The sequence below is a fragment of the Cupressus sempervirens genome, chromosome 4, assembly GCF_028749045.1.
Source record: "Cupressus sempervirens isolate cs-2001-9-10 chromosome 4, ASM2874904v1, whole genome shotgun sequence".
Classification (NCBI taxonomy): Eukaryota; Viridiplantae; Streptophyta; class Pinopsida; order Cupressales; family Cupressaceae; genus Cupressus; species Cupressus sempervirens.
Genome location: NC_143121.1, coordinates 742,395,228 through 742,404,301, shown reverse-complemented (window position 1 = coordinate 742,404,301; position 9,074 = coordinate 742,395,228).

Genomic DNA, 9,074 nt, shown 5'->3' with positions numbered 1-9,074 from the left:
TTTTTTCATATTTAACATATAAGGAACTTGAAAATTTTTCTTAATTAAACCATCATCCTATCATCTTATTTTTGATGTGCGTCCATCTAACTAAAAATTATGATTAAATCACATGATAAAAAAATATACTCAATCACCATTTTTATTGGCCAACTTGATTCAAAGGCTCAGCCAGGAAAGAACCAGGAAGCAAACTCGACGTTGTTTCCATTACAAAAAAGTTTGAAATACAAATTACATAGGATTTCAATCTCAAATTACAACAAATTTCCTTCATGACCCTCATCAAGGGTTCCATAACAATTTCTGCAACACATTTTTAAGAATCGTAGAGAGAACAGAATCTGATCAAGTGACAACAAGCATGACCAAGAAACAAGAAAACATGCATATTCATACAAGGTTTACACAATAGGATTCATAATGAATCAAAACTAGGGAAAGGTGGATTCTTCTAATAGGAGAAGTTAGGCATAACACCAAAATAGATGCCCAATTGAGGCTATAAACCAAGAACTTCCGTTCTTCCATTTTAACATACCAAACTCATACAAGTTTTGTGCTGACAGGTAGGGGCCCATAACAACCTACCCTCTCTCCCTCTTCTCATCCTGAGAAGAGACTCTACACTGGTTGGAGTCCAACTAAAAATACCTTTCCCAAAATTGGTCACTTCTGCCCTATCCAAGGGTGAGTAATACCAAAACACCCATGCAAGAAAATCTCAAAATTCAAACATAAACATGAAAGGAAAACATTCAAGAACATGGTTTTCAATCCTTCCCAACATACCCACATGCATACAAGCATCCAAACAACAAAAAGGTAGCATAAGCATGAAGTAAGCATGAAAATCTGAACAAGGGAGATGAAGAACTCCTACCTTCACAAAGAGGTAATGGCAATTGAAAAAATTTGAGTAGAGCTTTTCCCTTCTTTGCTTCAATCTTCCAAGACTCCTCTATAAATGTAGAAATTGGGTAACAACCTAAACTACTCCAAGAAGGGCTTCTAAATAAGCCTCAAACTCACCCACCAAAAGGAGCAATAACTTCTCCCACCCACCTACAAATCTAGAAGTTCCTAACTCAACCCACACTATGGTTAATCACTAGGTGGAGGTGAGGTGATGCAACTTATGGTAGCCATAGTAAATTTTCGCACAAAGGTAAAAAGAGATTTTTTGAGTGATCTCAAAAGTCAATAAAAGGGGCTTAGGGGTTGGAAAAGACCCCCAACCCATACCGATACCCCTTGGGTATAAATATTTCATGTTTTAAAGCCTTAGGAAAAGGTTTGGAACCAAACAAAAGTTAGGAAACAATTTAGGACCATCTAACAACTCTAACAATGCAGAGTAAACACTAATCTGGATTAGGGATGACTAAACTTGATTAAGAACCAAATTAGCAAAAAGACACTAACTTAATCTGACTTAGGTCCAAAGGTTACACAACTAACCCTAATAGGCATGCTGAAGATCACAAACAATTCACAAGTGTCAAGCAACACTAAAAGAACATAGTTATGAATATTAACATTTACTGATCATAGAAAGATACATACATACATCTCATAATAAATTTGATTATGAACAACAAGGTTTCAATAGTTACCATATAGGGATCAGTTCTATTCCTCTGTCAAGTTTCTATTCTAAAATATCTTGCACACTAATTGCACATTAGTAGTCTCGTAAAATCACATGTTCACATGTACATATGTATTTACGTATCAAAAATTCAAATAGATTAAAACATACATCAATAAAGTAGTCAGGGTTTTCTCTCATTTCTTAACCATTAAAATCTCTTAAATCAAAGTATCAATCCTACATTTACTGATTTCATCAACATACATATAGATAGAACATTAAATGACAAACATCAAATATCTGAAAGTAACATCACACAGCATGAAATAATATAATATGTTCTAAGCATCAGATAATGTCTCAACATCTCGAATCATGATATCAAAATAATAGTAATGTATCACTATGCTACAATGGGTTGGGGCGAGGCCTCACATCCTCCCCCACTAGGCATGAACTTCCTCTTGGATTTCATCAAAAAGATAAGGGTACTGAGATCGCATTTGTGTTGCATCCTCCCATGAAGTCGTGACCTCATCGTAACAATCCCACTGGACCCTAACCTGGTCCAGCTCTCAGCCTCGAAGTGCTAGGGTCTATTGAGCAATAATATGGATAGGCTCTAGTGCTAGCTATCCATTTGAATCCACTTGTAAAGAATCCCAATCTATAATATGAGACTCATCATAAATGTATCCTCTAAGTACTAAAATATGAAACACATTGTGGATGCGTGATAGGCTAGGTGGAAAAGCTAAATGGTATGCAACAAGTCCTATCCTCTCTAGGATCTCGAATGGCCCAACAAATTGAGGTGCCAACTTAGAGCCCTTTCCAAATCAAATTAGACTCTTGTGCGGTTGCACCCTCAAGAACACTCTATCACCAACCTGATACTCTCGATCTGTCCTCTTTACATCAGCATACTTCTTCTGCCTATCCTATGCCTCTCTTAGGTGCTATCTAATTAAGGTCACCTATTCCTCCATCTCCTTTACTAACTGAGGACCAATAGATACTTGATCCTTAATCCTATCCCAACTCAAAGGCATCCTACACGATCTTTCGTACAAGGCCTCATAAGGTGGCATACCTATGGAGGAATGGTTCCCATTGTTATAGGAAAAATTGACAAGATGTAGGTATTCCTCCCATTTGACTTGATGGTCTATCATGTACATATGTAGCATATCTTCCAAAACCTTATTCACTCACTTAGTCTAACCATCGATCTGAGGATGGTACGTTGTACTAAAATTGATCCTAGTGCCCAAAGCTTCCTGCAACTCTCTCTATAATGAAGAAGTGAACAAAGAGTCTCTATTGGAGATGATCTTATAGGGACCACCATGAAATTTGATAATGTCCTACAGGAACACCTGAGCTATATCTCCTGCTATAAATGTAGTATGCACATGTGAGAAATGGGCAACTTTGGTCAACGTGTCAACTATCACCAAAATGGCATCATGGCGGCGAGATGACATAGGAAGACAAACAATGAAATCCATAGATATAGTATCCCATTTCCACTCTATAGTCTTATATGGCTAAAGAAGCCCACCAGGATGACGGTGCTCCACCTTCACCCTCTGGCATTCAAGGCATCTCACAACTATGCTAGCAATCTGCACTCTCATGCTTGGCCAATGATACAACTACCTCAAATCTGCATGCAACTTCTTAACACCGAGGTGTGATGCATAAGGTGCTCTGTAAGCCTCAAGTACAATGAGCTCATGCAAACCCCCAATGGAAGGTACATACATACATCCCCTATGATGCAAAAGTCTATCAAACTCCAAGGAATACTCTAAAAACTTCTCTTCCAAGGGTCTTTGAGAATGTACTAATTGACTCACTTTTGCATAAAACTCATCGACTTGTAAGTGCTGTAAGATCTACTCTCTCAAGTCAGTGCAAGTAGTCATAGATGAAAGCTCATGGCACCTTCTACTTAAGGAATCTGCAACCACATTCTCCTTTCCCTTGATGTAATGAGCATCAAAATTGTACTCACACAGAAACTCCATCCACCTTCTTTGCCTAGCATTAAGGTTCGGCTGTGAAAATATGTACTGCAAACTCTAGTGATCAGAATGAAGCTCAAATCTATGACCCAGAAGGAAGTGTCACCATCTCACCAAGGCATGAACCACTACCACAAGTTATAGGTTATGAGTAGGATAATTGAGTTCATGAGTCTTCAACTTCCTAGACTCAAAGGAAATAGGTTGTCCATCCTGCATAAGGACTGCACCTATACCATCTAAAGATGCATCGGTGCACACCACAAAATTTGCAACAGGATCTGGTACTACAAGAATCGATGCACTCGTGAGGGCTCTCTTGAGCTCTTGAAAAGCTCTACCACACTTCTCTATCCACTCATACTTCTTCCCCTTTTTTTGAATAGATGTGATAGGGTGTGCCAATCTAGAGAATCCTGAAATGAAACATCGGTAATATCCTACTAGCCCCATAAAGCTCCTTACTTTAGTAACACTAGTGGGTGATGGCCAATCCATGATGGCCCTAATCTTTGATGGGTCTATTGAGACTCCATCACCTTATATGACATGACCTAAATAATGTATCTTAGGTTTGAAGAATGCACACTTCGGCAAGCTACCAAACAATTGATTCTCTCTTAGCTTCTGCAATACCTGCCTCAGGTGCTCTTCATACTCTTTCTCATCATGAGAATAAATCAGAATGTCATCAAGAAAAACAACCATAAACTTATCCAAAAATTTACGGAATACTCCATTCATGAGGCTCGTGAATACAGCTAGAGCATTTTTGAGGCCAAAGGGTACCACGGTAAACTCATAGTGGCCATACCTAGTATGAAAAGCTATCTTGGGGATATCACTATCGACAATCCTCAACTGATGATAACCTAACTTTAGATCAATCTTTGAAAATACTCAGGAACCCTGCAATTGATCAAAGAGATCATCAATTCTGGGAAGAGGATATCAGTTCTTGATGGTCACTTTGTTCAATTGCCAATAATCAATACACAACCTAAGTGATTCATCCTTTTTCTTGATGAAGATCACTGGTGCACCCCAAGGTGAAACACTAAGCCGAATATGCCCCTTCTTTAAGAGTTCCTCCAACTGAGCCTTTAGGTCATTGAGCTCATGAGTAGTCATCCTATATGGTGCTCTCGAAACTAGCTCAGCTCTAGGCACAAGGTCTATGTGAAAATTCACTGCTCGAGGTGGAGGCATACTAGGAAGCTCTGAAGGAAACACATCTACAAACTCCTGCAGGATTAGAAAATCATCGCGGGATGGCTACCCCTCTAAATCTTCCTCTTTATCACTAATGGTGATAGTGAACAATTGAAAACCCTTTCGCATGCACTGCCTAAGCTACATAGTGGAAATCATATGAAGGGATACAAGTCTCTTCACTCCAAAGATCTCCCTAGAGATACCATCATCATCCACACATTCCACCCTCTTCTGTCGAAAATCCATCTTAGTGTTGTGGGCATAAAGCCAATCCATGCCAAGAAAAACATCATAAGAACCTAGAGGGGTAATGCGTAGATCAGTCCTAGTGGACATGTCTCCAATCTACATCTAACAACTCTACACCATGGAACTAACTGACACTCTAGCCACTGAGGCTAACTCTACTTCCCAACTAACATCCTATCTAACTACCACTGGCCCGCAATGCTCCACCACATATGGAGATATAAAAGAGTTAGTAGCTCTGGAATCAAATAAAACTACAACCATATGGCCCTATATAATACCTGTACCCTTGATAACTATGGCCTGATGCTCAACCTGGCAGTTATCAACTGCTACAAAAACTCTGTGGGATCTACCCATGTCACCAACTGTCGGCTCTAAAAAAGCTCTACTCTGACTACTAGATGCCTATCACTGTGAACACTCCCTAGCTATATGACCCATACCACCACAAGTGTAGCATGGTCCCCGAGTATAAGATCATGCACCCTATGATCCAGATTGCTGTGGGCTTCCTAACCTACTGGATCCACTGTAACCACCCCTAGAAGACTACTAAGTCTTCACTAATTGTGACTATGGGGCCTATACTTTTAGATCTTGCTTGGGACCCTGTGACTGCCACTGCTTGAGCTTGGAGCCTTGATAACCCTAAGAAGGTTTTTGCTGTTGCTACTATGGTTTCGGTTGCTAAGACTGTTGGCCCTTAGAGGACCCTGTTGTATAGTTCTAATTCCCTTTCCAAGGGGGTTTCTGCTGGGAAGAGTTTCAATTCTGAGATCAATCCCGTGACTCCTGCCTACCTCGAGTATCCTTAGCCACTAGTGCTATCTCCACTACCTATCTGAAGGTGGTAGGGAAGGCCATCTGAACTGGGCCCTAAAGTGAGAAATTTAAACCCATAATAAAGTAATGCACCCATAGTTTCTCATCCTTCATGTATTCCACATAAGGAAGGAGCTTGAGAAACTTACTCTCGTACAGAGCCACTGTAAGACCTCTCTGATAAAGAGAATGAAACTCCTCTATCTGTTTCTATCAAAAATGCTCTAACAAGTACCTCTCTCAAAATCTTTTTAGGAAAGACTCTCATGTCAGGGTGTCCATCCTCACTCCACCTATGATCTCCTCCTGATGCCACCAATTGGAGGCATCCCCTCTCAGCTGATGAACTACTAGGTGTGCCTTTAGATTACTCGCATAGGGTCATAATCCAAAACATTGATGTAGGCTCTACAACCATGCCTCTACTACTATTCCCTCAGTGGAACCCATATACAATGGTAGCCTGAGTCAGGTCAATTCCCTGATGTCATCTCCTATATGTCTTGGAGGTTTGTCAAGTGGGGGTCCTCTCTGGTGTATTGACTCTTCCTCGTGCTCACCTTGACCCTCAATCTGTCTCGGTGGGGGACTCCTAGTCCTCTCTCTAATTCCAGGTCTACCTCCTCTGGGTCCCTTTGCTTCCACTACTAGAATATGCTGAACTGGCTGAACTACAGGCACTACTCTCTGCTAGACTACATCGATCAAAGTTTTAAGTGTATCTATAATGTCCTAGTTCAATTTTGGTGGTGGTGGAGATGGAGGTGGTGGTGGTGGAGGTGGTCCATCCTCCTATCCTGCTCTACCACCCCTAGCCCTACGACCTCTGCCTTGTTAGTTGCTTCGAGTAATAGGAGGCATCTTCACAAATAAAAGTTTGAGTTAAGTTTAGGAAGCACAATGGTTTAAGGTTCCTAGTATTGAAACATGGGCTCTGATACCAAAATTTCATGCCCAAGCTACGAGGCAAAAACACACAAATCTTTTTTCTTTTAAAATAAAAATTAATAATCAGAATGCTCTAAGTTTGATAAGTTTGTGATCGCAGTTTAAGTAAGGTTCTCTAAATCTCATCTTAAGTTACATATCTTGTGAAGGAATACATTGTTAAAATTTGATGCTCTCGTTATTAGATTTATAGTGATCATTAAACACATTATTTCACTAACTTCTCAACGAGATAGGAAGATTATTTAAATAACAATTTTAAATGAGTTTGGTTTTAAAGTTAATTGAAATATCTAATCAAGGACTAGTTAAAAGAATTAATACATCTACTCATACATATATATATACTTTATTTACCTTTTCTTAAATTTCAATTTCAATTAAAAACCCATAATGTTATTAAGAGTTAAACATTTATGAAGATATTAACAATATAAATTACACTTAAATTTGACTAGGTGATAAGGAAATCAATTTAACATCTTTTGTTTGTCTAAAAAATACTCACGTGATAAAACATGATACTAGTTCACAATAAGTTTACTAAAACTTTAAAAGTATAAAATTTCTACTAAATATATTAAAATTTAAAATGAGTAACTTAAAACAAATAAAAAAACATGTATTCAAAATTTCCAAATTAATTAAACCACTAAATTAATTTTAAAACTAAATTAACTACATCCAACATAGTTTAACCTTTAAATTCAAAACTAAATAATATTCAAAAATAAATTAACATTGATAATACAACTATCTAAATTTACATTAACATTTTTAAACAAATAACTATTAAACAACATAAAGAAAGACTAACATAAAACTTTAATACATTAAACTAACTTAAATTAACTAACATGCTAAAATAAACTATTTGCAATTTTTAATAAATTAAACTAATTAACAAAATAAATTACATAAACAAAACTAACATATTAACTAAACCTAACATCATACTAACCTACTTACTAACACACACCCAAAAACTAACTTTCCTATACTAACATATACTTTCCCCCCCTACACTTATTCCCCTACTCCCAATGTCAAATCGACCCCCCCTTACCCATGCACAATCCAAATCTGTGCTTCCCAAGCGCTGCACTTAGGATAGCGCATAGTCCAAGAGATGTACATGTAGGTAATAATACATGAATGCATGCATGCATCCATATATACATATATCCATGTATGCAATATGTATGTATACATAGATACATGTATCTATGTATACATACATATTGCATACATGGATATATGTATGTATGGATGCATGCATGCATGCATGCATCCATACATACATGCATCTATTTATACATACATGTATGCATACATATATATGTATGTATGCATGCATACATCCATTCATACATGTATGTATGTATGCATGCATGCATTCATACATACATAAATGTATCTATGTCATACATAGATGCATACATGTATGTAAGAATCCATGCTTGCATCTACATGCATCCATCCATACATAAATGTATCTATGTATACATACATAGTGCATACATAGATATATGTATGGATGCATGAATGCATCCATCCATACATACATACATGCATCTATGTATACATACATGTATCTATGTATGCATGCATGCATGCATACATACATACATACGTGTATCTATGTCATACATAGATGCATGCATATATGTATGCATGGATGCATACATACATACATACTTGTATACATGTATATATCTTTCATATATGCATATGCATGTATTAATGCATACATGTATGAATCTATGCATACATACATGTATCTATATATGTATACATGTATGCATACATATATATGTATGTATGCATCCATGTATACATACATACATACATGTATCTATGTCATAAATAGATGCATGCATGTATACATGTATGCATGCATCCATCCATACATACATGTATCTATGTATACATACCTATTGCATACATAGATATATGTATGCATGCATGCATGCATGCATCCATAGATACATGTATGATTGCATGCATGCATGCATGTATCTATGTATGTATGCAAGCATGTATCTAAGTATGTATACATGTATGCATGCATGCATCCATACATGTATTATGCATACATACATACATACATGTATCTATGTATGCATGCATGCATGCATAGATGCATGCATGTATGTATCCATGCATGCATGCATGCATCTATGTATGTATGCATACATCCATCCATACATATT